This window comes from Trachypithecus francoisi, unplaced genomic scaffold (assembly GCF_009764315.1).
Source record: "Trachypithecus francoisi isolate TF-2019V2 unplaced genomic scaffold, Tfra_2.0 Lachesis_group13, whole genome shotgun sequence".
In the NCBI taxonomy this organism is placed as follows: domain Eukaryota; kingdom Metazoa; phylum Chordata; class Mammalia; order Primates; family Cercopithecidae; genus Trachypithecus; species Trachypithecus francoisi.
In genome coordinates, this window is record NW_022681458.1 from 88,989,170 (window position 1) to 89,010,983 (window position 21,814).

Genomic DNA, 21,814 nt, shown 5'->3' on the forward strand with positions numbered 1-21,814 from the left:
CCCTCCAAGGAACCAGAACATCAGAAAGGCTGGAGTCCTCTGAGCATATCTTCAGAGGCAAGGTATTGAGAACAGATGGAGGGAAGACACAGATGCTGTACTGAAGGGAGAAGACACTGGGCACCCTGCATAGGACTACTGTTCACCAGGATTTATTCCTGGCCCCAAAGAACCCCTGCAGAAACTAGGAGTTGATCACACAAGGAGCAAGCTGCTCTCATCACAGTCCTCTGGAATCCCAGCAGTAGGAAACCCCTCAACCACCACGGACCCTTCAGGTGGCAGGAAGAGGAACTCCAGCCAGTGCAGAGCCCAGAGGGTTTGGCGTTGGAGTGTCTGTAGTGGAACATGGCCAGGGATGCCCATTTACCTGGGCTCAACTTGTTTCCATAGGAGATTTTAGCCTTAGGGGAACTGTCCAACCTGAACTCTGAAGGGCTGTTTTGCCCATAAGACAGGACATGTGCACACAGACAAACCTTCCTTTCCCTTCCCTGCCACCACATGTGTGTGCATGCACCCTGCTGTGCCACTGTTGTTGGTGTGGGTGCATGCTGCCCCCAACCCCACCTGTCACATTGCCATTGCATCAGAGCATCAGCAGGCATGAAACCCACCTACCCTGCCACCACCAGCACCCACCCCTTGCACTGACACTGCTGCCAAAGTGAAACTAGGCAGGGAAAACAGACAGCTTGCCCACAACCTAGGCAGCCACAACCACCAGCGTGAACATGCATAGAGGGCATGCACAGTCCTGAGCCCACCAGCACCCCCACCACCATGCTAACACCAACACTGGCATAAACACATGGATAGTTGCCAGTGGAGGACACCTGCCTCCCTGAGTAACACTGCCATCACCATTGCTGCAAACACCTGCTGGCTACCCAGCACCCACTACCACCCTGCCACAGCTGACAAGTGTGCACTTGGCCATGCTGCCACTGCCACAGTTGCTAGCACATGTAAATGAGTATAGATTCCACTGCCACTGCCCTACAAAGAGCTTTGGCTAGCACCATGCATACAAGTATTGTGACCAGAAGTCCAGGAGCATTTCAGCCTATCCTTCACAACAGGTTCCTAACCATGAGGGGCCAGAAAACAAAGCCAGCGCCCAATAAGAGTTGCTCAGAATTAGAAAAACACAGTCCAGGAGTCCTGAGCTAAGCCTTGACTCCCTAAAATCTTCCAGAAATGAATCCAATTGACTGAATACACCTTATACCACAATTAAACCTCCAAGGTCATTAAACAGGATAAAAGGAAAAAAAATCTAAATGATAGGAAATTCAAATATTGAAGGAACAGCAGACCCAAAAAAATGAGAAAGAACCAGCACAAGAACTCTGACAACTCAAAAAAGCAAGAGTGTCTTCTTTTGTCCAAATGACCATGCTAGTTCTCCAAGAAGGGTTGTTAACTGAGCTCAGATGGCTGAAATGACAGAAATAGAATTCAGAATAAGGGTGAGAATGAAGATTTTCAAGATTCATGAAAACACTGAAACCCAATCTAAGGAAACTAAGAATCATAATAAAATGATACAGAATCTGACAGACAAAATAGCCAGTATAGAAAAGCAAGAAGCTGACCTTATAGAGCTGAAAAAAAAAAAACACTACAAGAATTTCATAATGCAATAACAAGTAAAAGCAACAGATTAGACCAAGCTCAGTAAAGAATTTCAGAGTCTGAATACCGACTTTCTGAAACAATACAGTCAGACAAGAATAAAGAAAACAGAATATAAAGGGACAAACCAAACCTCAGAGAAACATGGGAATCTATAAAGAGACCAAATCTATGACTTACTGACATCCCTGAAAGATATCTATGGATATCTTTGGATAGATATCTATCCAAATGGATCTGATAGATATCTATAGGACTCTCCATCCAAAAGAGATAAGGAGAATGAAAGCAACTTGGAAAGCATGATGCAGGTTATCATCCATAAGAATTTCCCCTATCTAGCCAAGAAGGCCAACATTCAAATTCAGGAAATGCAGAGAACCCCCACAAAATACTTCACAAGACCATCTCCAAGATACATAATCAGCATATTCTCCAAGGCTGAAATGAAAGAAAAAATGATAAAGGCAGCGAGAGACAAAGGACAGGTCACCCACAAAAGGAAGCCCATCAGACTAACAGCCAACTTCTCAGAAAGAACCCTACAAGCAAGAAGAGATTGGGGTCTATATACAACATTCTTACAAAAAGATAAATTCTGACCAAGAATTTCATATACAAACAAACTAAGCTTTATAAGCAAAGGAGAAATAAGATGCTTTCAGACAGGCAAATGCTAAGGGAAATCATTACCACCAAACATGCACATAAGAGCTCCTGAAAAAAGCACTGAATATAAAAAGGAAACACTGTTACCAGCCACTACAAAAACACATTTAAGTACACAGACCAGTGGCACTATAAAGTAACCATAAAAACATATCTGCATAATAACTGGCTAACAACACAGTGACAGGATCAAATTCACATATATCAATGCTAATATTAAATGTAAGAAGGCTAAATGCTCCAATTAAAAGGCACAGAGTGGCAAGGTGAATAAAGAAGCAAGACTCAGTGGTATGCTGTCTCCAAGAGACCTATCACACATACAATGACACTCACAGGCTCAAACTTAAGGAATGGGAAAACGTCTATCAAGCAAATGGAAAACATAAAAAACACAAGGGTTACAATCCCAATTTTAGGTGAAACAGACTTTAAATCAACAAAGATCAAAAAAGACAAAAAAAGGGCAATAAATGCAATTCATTACAAAAACAGAAGTAAAGTCAAAGGATTTAGGTCAACAAGACCTGACTCTTCTAAACATATATACACCCAACTCAGAAGCACCCAGATTCACAAAGCAAGTTCTTAGTGACCTTCAAGGAAACTTAGACTTCCATATGATAATAGTGAGAAATTTTAACACTCCACTGACAGTATTGGACAGATCATCAAGGCAGAAAGTTAGCAACGACATTTAGGACTTGACCTCAGAAAGACCAAATGGATCTGATAGATATCTATAGGACTCTCCATCCAAAAACAACAGAATATACATTCTTCTCATTACCACATGGCACATACACTAAAATCACCCACATAATATGACATATAACAATCAGCAAATGCAAAAGAACTGAAATCATAGCAACTACTCTCTCAGACAACAGCACAATAAAAAGAGAATTCAAGATAATCACTCAAAGTTATGCAATTATATGGAAATTAACCTGCCTCAGAATGATTTTGGGGTAAATATTGAAATTAAGACAGAAATCAGGAAGTTCTTTGAAACTGATGAGAACAAAGCTACAACATATTAGAATCTCTGGGACACAGATAAGGCAGTGAAAATGCCCACATCAAAAACTTAGAAGGATCTCAAATTAATAACCTAGAATCACAAATAAAAGAACTGGAGAAGCAAGAAGAAATCAACTCCAAAGCTAGCAGAAGACCAGAAATAACCATAATCAACACTGAACTGAAAGAGATTGACATAAAAAAACCATTTCAAAGATCAATGAATCCAGAAGTTGGCATTTTTAAAAAATTAAAAAGATGGATAGAAACTAGCTAGATTAATAAACAGAAAAAGACAGACGATAAACACAATCAGAAATGACAAAGGCAATAACCACTAACCCCACAGAAGCATACATATATAACCACCAGAGACTACTATGAAGACCTCTATTCACACAACTCAAAAATCAACATGAAATAGATAGATACCTGAGCACATATACCCACCCAAGACTACACCAGGAAGAAACTGAATCCATGAACAGACCAATAATGATTTCTGAAATTGAATCAGTAATAAATAGTCTACCAACCAAAAAAAAAGCCCAGCCAGGACCAGATGGATTCATAGGCAATGTCTACCAGACATACAAATAAGAGCTAGTACCATTCTTACTGCAATTATTTCCAAAAAAATGAGGAACAGGGACTCCTCCCCAACTCACTGTATGAGGCCAGCATCATCCTGATACCAAAACCTTGCAGTGACACAACCAAAAAAGAAAACTTCAGGCCAATATTCTTGATGAAGATGGATTTAAAAATCCTCAACAAAATACCAGCAAACCAAATCCAGCAGTGCCATCAAAAAGCTAATATACCATGATCAAGTAGGCTTTATTCCTGGAAAGCAAGGTTGGTTCAACATATGCAAATCAATAAATGCAATTCATTACAAAAACAGAAGTAAAGTCAAAACCACATGTTTATCTCAATAGAAGCTGAAAAGATGTTTGACAAAATTCAACATCCCTTCATGTTAAAAACTCTCAATAAGCTACATATTGAAGGAACATACCTCAAAATAGTAAAAGCTATCTATGACAAAACCACAGCAAACATCATAATAATGAGCAAAAGCAAAAGCATTACCCTTGAAAAGCCACACAAGACAAGGATGCCCGCTCTCACCACTCCTATTAAACATAGTATTGAAAGGCCTGGCCACAGACATCCAGCAAGAAAAAGAAATAAAGCATATACATATAGAAAGACAGGGAGTCAAACTATTCCTGTTTGCAGATAACATGTTTCTGTATCTAGAAAAAAATCACAATCTCAGCTTGAAAGCTCCTTAAACTGATAAACTTCAGCAAAGTTTCCGGATAAAGAGTCAATGTACAAATTTACTAGCAATATATGTACAAACTAGCAAAAAATGTACAAAAATCACATTTAAAAAAATCCTATATGGCAATGAGAGCCAAGCTGAGAACCAAGTCAGGAACACAATCCCATTCAAAACTGCCATAAAATGAATAAAATACCTAGGAATACAGTTAACCAGGGAGGTGAAAGATCTCTACAATGAGAATCACAAAACATGCTCAAAGCAATCAGAGATGACACAAACAAACAGAAAAATATTCCATGCTCATGGATCTCATGGATAGGAGAAATCAATATTGTTAAAATGGCCATACTGCCCAAAGCAATTTATAGATTCAATGCTATCCCTATCCAACTATAAATAATAATATTCATATAACTAGAAAAATCTATTTTAAAATTCATACGGAACCAAAAAAGAGCCCGAATATCCAAGGCAATTCTAAGCAAAAAGAACAAAGTTGGATGCATTATGTTACCAACTTCAAACTATACTACAGAGCTACAATAGACAAAATGGCATGGTACTGGTACAAAGGTAGATATATAGGCCAATGGAATAGAATAGAGAGCCCAGAATTAAGGCGGCACACCTACAACCATCTGGTCTTCCACAAAGTCAACAAAAGCAAGCAATGAGGAATGGACTCCCTATTCAATAGGAGTGTGCTTGGATAACTGGCTAGCCATACGCAGAAGATTGAAACTGGACTCCTTCCTTATACCACATAGAAAAATCAACTCCAGATGGATTAAAGACTTAAATGTAAAACTCAAAACTATAAAAACCCTGGAAGACAATCTAGAAAATACCATTCTGGATGTAGAACCTGTTAAAGGTTTCATGACAAAAACACCAAAAGCAATTGCAACAAAAGCAAAAATTGACAAATGGGATATAACTCAACTAAAGAGCTTCTGTGCAGCAAAAGAAACTATCAACAGAGTAAACAGACAACCTATAGAATGGGAAAAATATATGCCAACTATACATCTGACAAAGCTCCAATATTCAGCTTCTATAAGGAACTTAAACAAATTACAATGAAAAAGCAAACAACCCCATTAAACAATGGGCTGAGGACATGAACCAACACTTTTCATATATATGGCCAGCAATCACATGAAAAAGCTCACCATCACTGATCATTAGAGAAATGGAAACCATGAGATACCATCTTATACCAGTCAGAATGGCTATTGTGAAAAAGTCAAATAATAACAGATACAGGCAAGGTTGTGGAGAAAGGGAATGCTTTTACACTGATGGTGGAAGTGTAAATTAGTTCAACTATTGTGGAAAGCAATGTCATGATTCCTCAAAGAATTAGAAACAGAATTACCATTTAATTCAGCAATCCTATTACTGGGTATATACATAAAGGAATATAAACCATCCTACCACAAAGACACATGCACATGTATGTTAATTGCAGCACTATTCACAATGACAAAGATATGGAATCAACCTAAATGCCCATCAATGGTAGAATGGATAAAGAAAATATGGCACATATACACTACGGAAAACTATGCAGCCACACACACACAAAAACAAGATCGTATCCTTTGCAGTAACATGGATGGAGCAGGAGGCCGTCATCCTTAGCAAACCAAGGCAGGAATAGAAAACAAATACCACATGTTCTCATTTATAAGTAGAGGTTAAATGATTAGAACACATGGACACAAAGAAGGGAACAAGAGACACTGAAGTCTACCTTAGGGTAGAGGGTGGCAGGAGGTAGAGGAACAGGAAAAAATAACCATTGGGTACTAGGCTTAGTATTCAAGGGACAAAATAATCTGTACAACAAACCCCCATGACACAAGTTTACCTACATAAAAAACCTGCTCATGTACCCCTAAACCTAAAATAAAAGTTTAAAAAGTATATATAATATGTATGTGTTATTATGTATGTAATTATATGTATATATGATACATATGTATACAATTATATGTGTATATATATAATCTTAATATTAAACTGCATTAAACTTCTAGGCATAAATTAACCAAAATACATAAGAGACCTCTAAACAAAAAACCATACATGTGATTGAGAGAAATTAAAAGATCAAAATAAAAGTACAGTAGTCCCCCTTACTTATGGTTTTTCCTTCCATGGTTCCAGTTACTCATCGTCAACTGTGGTCCAAAAATATTAAATGGAAAATTCCAGAAATAAACAATTTATAATTTTAAATGGTGTGCTGTTCTGTGTAGCTTGATGAAATTTCCCACCACTCTGCTCTGTTCCTCCTAGGACTTTAATCATTCCTTTGTCCAGCAACCTCACGCTACATTCACAACCCACCCTATAGTCACTTAGTAGCCATCTTGGTTATCGAATTGATTGCCAAAGTATCAGAGTGCTTGTGTTCAAGTCTCCCTTATGTTACTTAATAATTGACCCAAATTACAAGAGTAATAATGTTGGCAATTTGAATATGCCAAAGAGAAGCCATAAAGTGTTTCCTTTAAGAAAAGAATAAAGAGAAAAATTTGTTTGCTCAGGTTGCTAAGCTCTATGGTAAGAATGCTTCTTCTATCCTTGAAATTGTGAAGAAAGAACAAGAGATTTATGTTACTTTTGCTGTTGCACCTCACACTATGAAAGTTATGACCAAAATCATTCACAAGACTTCATCTCATCATGTAGGCATTGTATCATCTCACATTATCACAAGAAGCAGGTTAAGTACAGTACAATAACATACTTTGAGAGACAAAGAGACTATATTCACATAACTTTTATTACAGTATATTGTTATAATTGTTCTATTTCATTATTAGTTGTTCTTAATCTCATCCTGTGCCTAAGTTTAAATTAAACTTTATCATAGGTATGTATGTATAGAAAAAAAACAGTCTATATAAGGTTTGGTACTATTTGCAGTTTCAGGCATCAACTGGGGATCTTGGAATGTGTCCCCAGTTAATAAGGAGGAAATGCGGTATATATTACGTTCATAAACGAAATAAGTTAATATTGTAATTACACCAGTTCTTTAAAAAATTTACTTAACAATAGATTGAATGCAATTCTAACTAAAATCTAAACAATTATTTTTGTTAACTTGACAAAGTAATTCTAAAATTTACATGAAAGAAGGCAAAGTCAAGAGGCCTTTGAATAACGTGGTAGAAAAACTTGTTTTAATGGATATTAAGAATATTTAAAAAGTAGCCGTAGTTAAATTAGTGTTATAAGTGGTAAGAAGAGACTAATAAACCAATTAAATAGAATCGTTGGCTCCTAAAAGACCCAAACACATACAGAAATTTAATTTGTAGTAAACATGACATTAAAGAACCATGGGCAAAGGAGGGAATTGTCCAGTATGATTCTATAACAACTGGATATCTAGAATTTGACTTCTACCTCAGATCACTCACAAAAACCAAAGGCAAGTGGAAAGATATAAACATAAAGAGGTGACATAATGATTAAAATTAAAATTAGGAACATCAGAGAAACCTCATTAAGAAATTGAAAAAGCAAATCATAGAAAGGGAGAAGACCTTCGCAGCATATTTAACTAGTGGGAGGCTCTTAATCCAGTGTACCTAACTTGTGAATATTAACAATTTTAAAAATCAACCCAATAGAAAAATACACATATGAAGAGGAAATTTATAGACAATAATATGCACATGGCTATTAAGCCACATGACACAATTATATTATTCATCAAGACAATGTAAACCAAACTCTCACCAGAATGGCTATAATTAAAAGAACTGATTATACTAATCTTTGGTAAAGATGAAACAATGGAAACTCTTATACACTAAGGAATGAAGTGAAATTAGTATATTTACTTTGGAATACCATCTGGCAGTATCTACTAAAGTTGAAAGATTGCATGCAATATGACTAAGAAATTCCACTGGTAAGTATATATTCAAGAGGAATATATGTATATATTTGGCTAAAAACATTTAAAAGAATGTTTATGGCAGCATTATTTATAATGGCTCAAACCTAGAAACAGCACGAATGTCCATCAACAATACAATGAACAAATATTCTGTAGTATTTCTATATGATGGAATATGATATAGGAATGAAAATTAATGAGCCACATAAAAACATTAAGGAAATTTACAAACATACATTCAGAAAAGGACACCATGCATAGAAGAATGTGTGTAATATGAATATTATGTACATTAATTTAAAAATCAGGCTAAACCAATATTTTGCATATAAGAATACATTATTTAATGTTAAAACTGTAATGAAAACAAGGAAGCAATTCCCACAAATATCAGGAATAATGTCATCCATGGGAAACTGATAGAAAGGAGGTAATGGCTGGCAGGCAGAAAAAGTAGGATTGGAGATGCAGCAATTGTTCTATTTCTTCACCTGTGTGATGGTTGCATGGGTCTTTGCTTCTGAAAATCACTGCTCTGTCTCCTTAATGCATAAAAATTCAAAGCAAAAAGCTTAAAAGAGCAATAATTATGTAATGAAATTAAAAAATAGAAAACTGTTACCTGAGATAAATTTTAACAAACATAACTTTTACTTAAAACTTATTGGTACCAAGAGCCATTGTAGGTGCTTTATCTCATTTGAGCTTTACAATATCCAGAAGACACAGTACTACTAATATCACATTTTGAAGGTACAGAGGCTGAGGCACAGAGAGCTTAAATAATTGACAGAAAGCCACACAGCAAATGGGCCTTACTTGGAACATGAATCAATGAAGCAGAATGGTCCTGGAGCCCATGGTCTTAGGCAGTACATTATTCTACTTCTCCAGTATATTAGATTGATACAAAAGTAATTGCGGTTTTACAAAGTAATGGCAAAAGTGCAATTACTCTTGCATCAACCTAACAGAAAAAAAGATACTCCATATGCTGAGAGTTATGTTTTTCTCTTGTCAAAATTAGTTTTGCAAGATAGGTAAACTAAGTCTAAAATAGTGGTCTTTTAGGGACCCAAGATATGAAATCTTTTACTTATCGCTCTATCCTTGTTTCATTTTTAAGTTCTGCTAAGGAAGGAAGACAAATCTGATTAAGACGATATATTTACTATCATAACTTACAATTGAATAATGTAATAAATTACTGTTCCTATTGCCCAACACACAAGTGAATGCATACAAGAGATTCATCACTAACCATAAGGGACATTTCTCCCTAAAGGTCAAGATTTTTCTGCATACCCAAAAACCTACCTAAAGAAAGGGTAAACTCTGAAAAAAAAATATGTTTCTCTGATTATTGGGAACATCATTTTCCAGCTCAGTCAACCTGGAAGCTTCAGGTTTTTTTTGTTTGTTTGTTTGTTTGTTTTGAGACGGAGTCTCGCTGTGTCGCCCAGGCTGGAGTGCAATGGCCGGATCTCAGCTCACTGCAAGCTCCGCCTCCCGGGTTCACGCCATTCTCCCACCTCAGCCTCCCAGTAGCTGGAACTACAGGCACCCGTCACCACGTGCGGCTAATTTTTTTGTATTTTTAGTAGAGACGAGGTTTCACCATGTTAGCCAGGATGGTCTTGATCTCCTGACCTCGTGATCCACCCGCCTCCGCCTCCCAAAGTGCTGGGATTACAGGCTTGAGCCACCATGCCGGCCGCTTCAGTTATTTTTTTAGAGAAATGATGGTACAGTGGTAAACTGCAATGACTCTGGAGCTTGACTAAATGGCCCCAAATGTCAGGCATGGTATGTTTTACTTTTGTGACCTGGGACCATTTGCTTAAATGATGCCTCTGTCAGTTTCCTCTTGCAAATGGGGATGACATTAGGCATTAACATTTAAAACAACCCTGGCACTCAGTAAATCCTGCACAAGCATTAAGTATAACTATTACTCCATGAACCTATTTACTTCCAAATAAATCTCACATGCTCCAAACCCTGCCAGTCCCTCCCCACTGCTATGACTTTAGGTCTTGCCCTCATCCCTTCATTCTTATTCCTCCACAAATGCTTAAAAATTGATCTTTTTGCAACAAGTCTTCCAACTGCCATCCATTTTGAAGATATTACCAGAATAACATTTAAAAATACCTTTCTGTTCACAGGATTAGCCCTCATGAAATATTAACTTTCTATTTTTAATTACATATCAATTAAATTCAAATTTCTTGAAGGGTTATCAGTATTTCCCACAACCTGGCACCAGCCTTATTTTCCAGTTATCTGTTTTTAGTCCAACATAAGAAATGTATTCTTGTGCCAAACTAATTAATTTGTCATTCATTGAGTGTGAAGTATGCCTCTTTACTTCTAAATGTTAGTATGCCATTTTCTTGACTATTCTGTTAACATTCTCCATCTGCATCAAGATCTAGCCCAAATTCAATTTCCATAAAACCTTGGACCAATATGGTTCAGAATTATATCTCCTTTCTGAGGTCTCCTATAATGGCTTCTTTTTTCACACATCTGTGCATTTTATTGTTTCTCAAATTATTTAAAATGGCTTTTAAATTGTATTAGTTTATATCATTCTCATGATGTAACTTACCACAGCCTCTGCTTTATTTATATGAGGAAATCTCTTATTTCCTCAAACTAACGACAAAGTTTCCTTGAGAGTTCTTTTTGTCTTTCTCTCCCACTTGCTCTAGTCCTAACTAACACCGTACCTCTCAATTTAGGAGCATCAACTATTAATTGAACCAAATGAAATAAAATTACTAAACAAAATCACTAGTTTTGTCTTCCAGAGGTCAAATCTAGAAATGGAGACTTCATCCCTTCATTCTCACTCCTCTGTAAATCCTTCAATCTCAAAACCAAAAGTAGTGTGGGAGCATGAACGATTTGATCCATTCAATTTTAGAGCAATAGTCTTTTAAATACCAAGAATTCCAAAAATGTCCCCAGATAAAATGTCGCTGATGGTTTGTTTCAAGAAATAAAGTGTACAGGGTTAGGACCAATGGGTGGCTAACGTGAAAGAATCTGAAGATCACCAGAGTCCAAAAGGGAAAGCATGAATGTGGCCAGTGTGATGTAAAGGATAGTACTATGAACATTACACATCTGAAGATAATAAGGAGGGAAGAGAATGGTAAGTCAAGCTCAACCTTTCATTCCAATCTTTTCTTCACTGCAGAAAGCAACTAAAAAGGACCACAAGAAAAGGGTGTGGTCAGCCACTGCCAATTCTGAAAAGTATAATAGAAGAGTAAGATATTGTCTCTGCCATTAGGGGAGGAGTTGTTATATATTTTTAAGTTTTCTCTAATCAAATAGCATTTTGTTCAAGGCAACTCATTTTGGGTTGCTGATTGGTTCTACTGATAGTTAATATAAGGCAATTGTTTTTTTTTTTTTATTTGAAATTCAGTCATAAAATACTCATTTACTCTGATGAGTAGTGTTGGCCAGAGCACTTCATCAGGGCAGAGGCATATTTCTCTACAACAATTTCCAGCCCGACAGCCAAACAAGAACACAATCCCACTCACAATAGCCCCCAAAAGAATAAAATACCTAGGAATACAGCTAACCAAGAAGGAGAAAGTTCTCTACAAAACACTGGTCAAAGAAGTTAGACATGACACAAATAGAAAAACATCCCCTGCTCATGGACAGGAAGAATCAAGGTTGATAAAATGGCCATGATGTCCAAAGCAATTTACAGATTCAATACTATTGCAATCAAACTACAAATGTTATCATTCATATAATTAGGAAAAACTATTTTATAATTCATAAACCAAAAAAGAGCCAAAATAGACAAGGCAATCCTAAGCATAAAGAAAAAACTAGAAGTATCATATTACCTGTCTTCAAACTATACCACAGGGTTGTAGTAACCAAAACAGCAAGGCACTAATACACACAGAACAATGGAACAGAATAAAGACCCCAGAGATAATGCTGCACACATACAACCTTCTGATCTTTAACAATGCTGACAAAAAATATCAAAGACTGTAAATGGAAATGGGTTCTTTTATGACTGTCTGCCAAATTAATCGAGCATGACTGCAATTGAGTAGAACAATAAAAATATTACTTACTGTATGTTGCACTTGGCAATTTCAAAATGATTTGCAAACATTCATCCTCAAAATGCTTCTACAAAAATGCATCTGTGGAGGAAGAAAAACATCCAAAAGAGTAAACAATTTGTCAAGGTCACAGAAAAACTAACACAGACCAACACACACTTAAACACAATACACTGTAACGTACTAAAATAGGTTTTGCAAAATGTAGACTATACATCTAGCAAAGTATAATAGGCTGATGAACAGAAATATTCCCAACTATATGCAAGTATTCCAAAACATCAATCAGGGAGGACACTCTGAAGAAAGAGGTAAGAGAAGTCTGCATACTAGCTTCATAATTATATGCAAGAAACACAGTTGGCAGAACGGCATAAAAGTAATTCAAAAATATGAAATGTTCAAATATACTTGGAGAGTTGAGGTGATTATTCAAATATTTCAAGTTTTTAAAAGGTACTATTATCTGATATGTGAGGATCACTGAGTTAGAAAAGAATTTTGCTTGATTTATCCAGAGAGTTGCACCAATTCACTTTGTAATTGCATTTCAATTCTAATTGAAAACCATGCACTGAGAAAAATGCAGGCATGCGACCTGCATACCTCACAAAAATACACAAACAGATCCATTCTCTGTGTTTCAGAATATCAATGTGATTATAAGGAGAAAGTGATTTAATCAAGCATTATTAATTAATTTGTTTGTTTTAGAGTAGGGTTTTGAAAGAGCATATTGATTTTGAATCTCAAAATATTTCAACTTAAATGGGTTTTATGCTACTGAGTATATACAGTGTTATAAAAGAACCGTTCAAAGAAATATAATAAAATACAACCTAATGAAAATTATCACCTGGCCAACATGGTGAAACCCTGTCTTTAATAAAAATATAAAAATTAGCCAGGTATGGTAGTGAGTGCCTGTAGCCCCAGCTACTCAGGAGGCTAAGGCAGGACCATCACTGAACCCAGGAGGCGGAAGTTGCAGTGAGCTGAGATGCCACTGCACCCCAGTCTGGGAGACAGAATGAGACTCCATCTCAAAAAACAAAAAAATATATATAGATAGATATAAAATATATATAAATATATATATATCCCTTTAAAAATACAATGTGTTCTTTCAGACAGCTCAGACACACTATAAACAATACAAATAAAAATTCCCTTAAGTACCAAACATATTTAAAGGAATATTAGTTCTCAGCAACAAACAGAATTTCTGCTCAGAGAGATCTGCATCTTGACGGTATTAAGCAGAAGTAGCAGTTTAATAATACAGAAGTTGTGCTTTTGTGTTCACCAAAACCAACTGTAACCAAATCAACAATTCAACATTCAGAATAAGCATTTTGAATAAAAAATCTAATTTATCTTCCTCTAGTATGTTAAAGACACTAGGAATGCACAGGTCTCTACCTGGCCCATGAATAAATGATTTTACTAATGTTTTACACAGAACCTCTCAAACAGAGAAAACTGGATATAGTTAGCAAGTTTATAGTTAAATGGAAAAAGTAAATCAAGAAATGTCCAAGAAATTTTGTATTTTCTAAGTTTAAAACTTAAAACATAATAAAAGATACATATATTCTTCTTCACATATAATTCAGTAGAATTATAAAGTTATAACAATTAGCAAATCTCTATATTTCTTCATACTTTAGCATATTCATCCTCATAGACAAGAATATGAGATGAACACTAATTACATGACTTGCTCAATCTGACACAGCCAATAGGAGGTAAGCCTGGGCTCAAAACCAGCTTTTCTGGCCTGGATTTCATCTTACTACAATATCTGCTAATTTCTAGGTTGCATCCAGAGCAGAGATTGAAAACTGGGGGTGTGAAAACCAAATCTGGCTTACTGATACATTTTGTTTGTCCCACACCATGGTTTTTAAAATATTACACAATATTCAAAAGCAGAAGATTTCTCATTAAAAATCCTCATATCTAGCTTTTTTGAAAAAGTGAAATTTTTTATAAGGCTGGACTCAGGCATGGAACAGAAAAATGGCTGCCCCTCTTAGCACGAGTTTTCATACTCATCTACTTCCTACTTTTACAAACCATCTTTCACTCTGACAATTTCAAATACTGGAGTGTTTTGCACCAGATCCAAGCTCTCCTTTATTAAGAATTGCCATCTTTTTTTTTTTTTTTTTTTTTTTTTTTTTTTTTTTTTTTGCTGTGAAACTGGAGGAAGGATTTACCTTTATTAGTCTCAAAAAACGTATTTTGTCAATTGAAATAACCACTTAAAATACTACATTTCACTGGATTCCTATAATCAGGTGCTATTGATTAGTTATCTTATTTTAATCTATATACATGTTTTAAAATTTTGTGGGTTTAAATATTTTTTATTTTTAAATATATATTTGATAATTTTCATAGCTAAGGGAAAATATTACAAACATAATTGATTAGTACATCATCAAGTGAAAGAATGAGTAACCTCAAAGAATAATTTTACATTTACCATGGACATGTATGTCTTCCAGTGAGTTATTTCCTGGATTGATAGGTATACTATGTAATAAAATAATTATGATACATTAAACACTTCAATTTCATTGGATAAACTGGATTAACAGAACACTAACAGCTAAAGGTAAAGCTATGCAATCCACAAATTTTGGTTAAATAATGGCATATTGCAATTGTCTTCAAATATCAATACATTTTGCAGAATGCATAGAAATATGGACTGGCATTCTGAGGAACTCGGGTAGTAAGAGCCACCTAAATCTCAAACTGTTCACATATGGTAAAAAATACATACACCTAATCAAAACAAATTAAAACACACGAATCCAAATCCTTCAGCACAACTGGAAGCTGGAGAATAATAAACATGTCAGATTATATGTAAACAGAAAATTAGACATCAATTTCTAATGCAGCTATCTTTCAAGCTGCCCCTATATACAGAGATATATGGTGTCCAGAAAAACTGTGAGAAAGAAGGTAAAGGAAACCAGAATTCCTAAGAGTGACATGAAAATCATTCACAGAAAATCCACTCAAACTATGGAAATTCTGAAAACCTATTCTGGCATATTAGAATATGGACACAGAGAAAAGACAAAAAAGCATAAAATTTGAGGTGACTTTTTTTTTGGAAGAAAAGCAAGTAAGGCATTTATAAAATGATGGGGATATGTCAAAAGGACACAGGTCCTAGCTTTAAGAGGCTTTTACTGGTTTAATCTGAGACAATTAGGAGATAAAAATAAATAATTATTGTAATGGATTAAAATTTATTACAGAAAATATAATAAAGTATGAAATTAAGAAGGGAAAACCCTTTCTTCGAGTATAATATCACCTAAAAAGTATAAACGGACTGATGGAGTTAGAAAACCACCATAATATTTTAGGTACCTGATTCAGTAAAGAAAACATTAGTGGATCAGCACCAGTGCACGAAAGTGTGATGATAAACAGGTATTTCCAGTGGAAAAGTATCTTCCCACAAATTACTTATTAATTACAATGGAGAAAATAGTAACTAGTTGTGGAGAAACTTGGCAGAGACCACCTTAACAAATTGATCAAAGACAACATCATCAATTATCAGACAAATACAACATGTCTCCAAGTATGATGCACTTGAGAAGAACACATCACTTTTGTGGTATGCCTGTCAAAAATGCAAAACCAGAATTAACCATTAGGAAACATTCAGTAAAGCCAAATTGAGAATACTGCACTCCATATCTGATCTGAACTCTTCAAATGTCCAAGTAATTAGACTGAGGAGATGTTCCAGATAAAAGGACTTTTAAAGATAAGACCAAAAACTACACCTGGGATCCTAGATACATACTGTGAGTTACACAATACAACTAATATTGTGTCAATATTGGATATCTTTAAAAATTATACTCTTGTTATAGAGGACAATGTCCTTATTCTTAGGAAATGTACCCTTAAACACTTCAGCTAAGGAAGCATGATGTCTGTAACTTATTCTCAAATGATTCAGAAAAAAATGTGGTGTGTGTGTGTGTGTGTGTGTGGTGTGTGCATGCACACACAGGAATATAGAGAGAAAATACACACAGAAATGAAGCAAAAGAGGCAAAATCGTAAACAACTGTTGAATCTGGACAAAAGGTATTCTTTAATACAATTCTTGTACATTTCTATACATTTGAAAGTACGTCAAAATTTAAAATTATGCAATAAGGTAAAAATAAATAAAAATAAAATGTTTTATTTTAATCTAGACATTTATATTTGGGAATCACAGAATAATAGTCAAACATACATCAAGAAAGTCTTTTTAAGAAGAGAACAACAGACACTGGGCCCTACTTGAGGCTGAAAGGTGGGAAGAAGGTGAGAATCGAAAAACTACCTATTGGGTACTATGCTTATTACCTGGTGACAAAATAATCTGTACACCAAACCCCTGTGACACATAATTAGCCTATATAACAAATCTGCACATATACACTTGAAGCTAAAATAAAAGTAAAAAATAAATAACTAATAACTAAATAAATAAATCAGAAAAATATTTAAAGGTTAAAAATAATTCAAAATCATCAATGTTTTTGTATGATTAGTATAGTAAGAAATCCAGAGTGATAGCTCACATACTATATATCATACAGTGTTTATGTATATATAATTTACATCTTTATAAATATTTAATATTTATATATTTAGATTAAATGAAAGATAAATTTATTCATAATTTATATATTGATATATACCCATTAAATATATAAAATACAGGAGAATGAGAAAAAATGTACAATCTACTTTAGAGTTTTAAAATAAACCACACAAACATTATATTATAGTCAGCAAATTAAGCAATATAAAGTTAAATAATGATAATCAAAAAATAAGTGAAAGTAGTTAGGACTTAAGAAAAAAGACAAAAGGTTATCAGTCTTTAAAGATTACCAATATAAGTGGTTTTTCCTTATACAATTAGTTTTCTAAATCAAAAGTTGCAAGTTTTTTTAATTTAGGAAAAAAATATAAAAATATAAAATCATCCTTAATTCCAGAAACAACTATCCTGCTCTTACTTGAAGACTATTATTTAAAGAATTATATAAACTATTTTACGATTATATTCTCTTTTTACTTAATTAATTGTGAATTTATTTGTGTGACAATATCATCATTTTTTCATCACACTGCAAGATCACTTCACTGATTAATATCCTATTGCTATGGCATGCCATCATTTATTTATTTTCTGCATATAAATTATCATCAAATATTTGTGGCAAAAATAAGATACTGTGAAGGTCCTTGGGCATATATCTTCTGCCACAGCATGATTGTTTCCTTAGGATAAAATGCCGAGAACTGGGATTTCTGGGTCAAGTAGCATGAGACTGTTAAAACTTGTCAAGCCGTATTTTATTAAACTGATATACCCAATTTTCCTATTTGACCATCTCCCAAATCAGGTTATCTTTTACAATTACTGTAAAATATAGTTGCAATCATGACAAAGTGTTTGTTGCCTGCTGATGCCCCAATTTGACCCTAGTTCTGCATATTGTCATGCGTTCATTTGAGTTGTATGCACTCGAGGTATTTTACATATGGAGTTTAATTGCCTTTTAAAATGTCTTCTAAAAGATTACACAAAAAGGTAATACTGAAATGAAAAAATTATTTAGATGGAAAGGCATGGAAACAAAACAACTTTAGTAAAACAATTATTCGTTTTGTTGAACTAATAAAAGAAAAATGCCCATGAATAGAGGAAGATGTGTTATAATCTTGAAACTCAGAACATAGGAAAAAAATGGTCATTCCAGGTTAACGGATGTAATTAAGGAAGGAAACACTACAGATCCCCCTGAACAACACAAACAACTATTTCAGGTCTCATCTCTATTTTATAGCAAGAATATTTCAAAACACCTCAGCGACACCAGATATTACCATTTTTAATGCCATTTTAATCAAAGGTTCTCATAGATGACCAACTTATTTCAGTCCCTCTTTTTTCATTACCATATTCACTTTAGATTCCTGCAAATTCACACAGATTTAGCAATTTTCCTAGTCTGCAGATTCCACATCTTGTATTATTAAATTATAGAGATTACTACAAACATCATTCAGTATAAGTCTCCAACAAACACTTTCAGAGTCTTGCTCTGTTTGCCCTACCAGGTCACTGATTCAGCGACAAGTAACAAGCTATGCCTCCCTTTATACAAGACTACATATTCTTTGCTGGTTGATCAGAACATCATGTCAGACAAAAACTAAACCTTACCGAAGTAAAGATACATGAACTTTTTGTTCTCTCATATTTAAGTTCTGTTATTGTGTCAGAGAAGATTACATTAACTCTCAGTGATTTACTTCTCTCAAACATGTTGGCTGTTACCCCATTTTTTTTTGCTCTTTGAAGTGTATGGAAATCAATCATCACTTTGTCTTTTATTTTCATACATATCAAAGTAAACTGATTAATCTATAACTTCTAAAGTCATCCCTAGTATGTCCTCCCTCTTCTCCTCCCTCCCTGTCACCCCCATCTCTCTCTCTAATTTGACCTTCAAGACCACTAACTCCCTTGCACATCTTCTTATTGTAAATACTACTTGATAATGACCTCATGATATTTTCGATCATAGGCATAACAAATCAGGATCCCCTGATTTATACACAACCAATATTTAAACATAACCTCTCTGTAGTCCATCAGCCAATTTATATCACTGCGTAATTCTATATCCAGTCTCTACATCATGGTTAGATCCCATGTTGTTGCATTTCCTAACAGAACACTGTATCATCCATGCCTCTTTTTTATTCATCCAATTGAGGAGATGCCAGAGACGTGTGGGTTCTCAAGTGGGGTCTCCAGAGATTCAAGTGGATTCTCTGTCAATTCTTTGTTCCCTTTGTTTTATTTCACTTTTTTTCATTGATTGTTAAAAGAAGTAGCCAAATGATTGTTCCAAGCAGTCAACAGTGAAGAGTGTTCAATGACAGCTCCTTCACCACTGGCCCCTCTCTACCTGAAGAAACAGGAGAAAATATTGGCTCTTCGCCCTTTTGGGATGAAAACTGGAACATTTGTGCTTTATTCACTGTACTCCATTCCCAGTAAACAGACATTAAAGCGTGGCATATTTTATACCCTTTGCTTCATTATTTCCTAGTTTCTGAAGAAATGTGGCCTTTTCCTTTGCATATCCTTACTTTTTGACCCATTCCACTTCCATCAAGTTATTCTAAGACATAATTAGATATACAGGCAAAATTTCATGTTCAAAGTACTTAATCAGTGTCATTTACGTTGGTATAATTTTAAATCCATAAAAGCAACAATTAGGGATCAACTAAGTAAATTATGGCTTGTCCATATGATGAAATGCCATATAGTGATAAAAATAATGTCCCAAATAATATTTACTTATATGTAGAAATTTAATCTTCAAAACAATATCAATAATTTCTAAAATAATATGGAGAATAAAGTTGTTTTGTAATTACATAATTTACATATATGTAAATATATGTGCCTATATATGTATATAAATTCAGTATAACAACTCACTATACAGTGAAATGTTAACGTTGTTATGTCTAAATGGTGTAAAAATGTAAGTAATTGTCATATTTTTAATGCTTTTTCTAATTTTCCAAATCTTCTACAAAAAATACATATCATGTTATAATCCAAAAAAATACTAGTTTAAAAGCTGAAAGTGAACAAAAGCAACAAAGTGCATAGGTAAGAACCAATTACACAGCTATAAACTAGGCAGAATTTCAACATTAAAAGAGCTGAAAAATAGTACAAAGTTGCAACACAAGTAAGAAACAAAATCAATTTTCCAAAGTTAAGAAAACATGATTTTTTGACGAATGTGGTTGAACCTGAAAGGTGCCTCATCCGTGTCTAATCTCTCCTTTCTTAGCTGCTGTTGGCACATTTATGCTTTTTGACCTTTGCCTGTTCAAAATGTAGTTACAATGATTGGAACTCTGACAGCTCTTTTGAGTGCAAGAATCCTAGAATGAATGCAAGAATCCAAGATCTCTGGTAACATTACAAAGGTCATCTTAGTAGACTACCAACATCAAGACTTCATATTTTGTGAGGGAAAAATAAAGTACCAATTTTTGGGGCCACTCTGGATACACACTGAGCACAATTCCTAAATGATACACATTATCTAAAAGTTTGCACATAAGATTAAAGAAAAATTTTTTGTCATGGGTTTAATAAGTATTTGGCTAGCATATATTACTAAATATTAGGGTTCACATGTCAAATCATATTTAAAATGAAGACAGAGGACAGAAATAGAAAGAATTAACAGCTGGAAAATTAGGATACATTAAAACTGACCCAGATAAAGAAATTTATATTTCATAAAAAGAAATGTTTAGTTTATTTTTAGTAATGTGAAAAATTATTTTTAAAATTATAAGAAACAGCTTTAACAGTACCGGGAGAGCTTATACTACACTGTAAAAATAAATTTCTAGAAATTAAAAATTGCTTAAATATTAATTTTGTCTTTTTGTGTTTTAAGTGAAGACATTTTTGAACATCTTTAAACCTAACTTTAAGTCTGGGGCCTTTAAAACAAAGATCCAACTAGAAGTGTACAATAAATATGGGATGGAAGAAATTTTTTTTTAGCGTACTTTTGGACCCATGATTTTGATAAATTTGTAGTGATTATCATTGTAAGGGATTATGTTAATATTTTTATATCCTCATCATATTCCAGAAAAAGATACAAGGCATGTCACAAAGACTCATTCAATAGAGCATCATTAAATTCATAGCCCTTCATCCTACTGCATTAATATTTAACAATTTTTCAAGACATTTATTGAATGAATGGTTATATTATGGACTTTGGTAGGTCTCAGAGGAACAATGAGAAACATGATGTCTCCATTGTGAAAAAGCTTATCATCTAAAATGGTAGACACGTGAGGGCACCACTAAGATAACAGGTTGAAAGTTAGCAACAGCAATAGGAACAAGGTTCTATGGGAACAGAGAAAATAGAATAAATTTGACTTGGGGATTTGGAGAAACCCTTTAAAAAGGATTTGCTCATGTGAGCTTATCTCTGAAATGAGCAGCTAGGTAATCAAAGGCTGCAAAGCAATGTGAGCAAA

At 34.4% G+C, this 21,814-nt stretch overlaps 1 protein-coding gene across 2 annotated transcripts in view; it reads right to left on the reverse strand.

Moving 5' to 3' along the window:
- GALNT13 (polypeptide N-acetylgalactosaminyltransferase 13) overlaps positions 1 to 21,814 on the reverse strand; it is a 612,297-nt gene that overhangs the window by 571,443 nt on the left and 19,040 nt on the right. For both annotated transcript variants that reach the window (XM_033231450.1, XM_033231449.1), the window contains exon 2: positions 12,671 to 12,742. The gene's annotated coding sequence lies outside the window, so the exon portion shown is untranslated. The remainder of the gene's footprint in view (positions 1 to 12,670; positions 12,743 to 21,814) is intronic.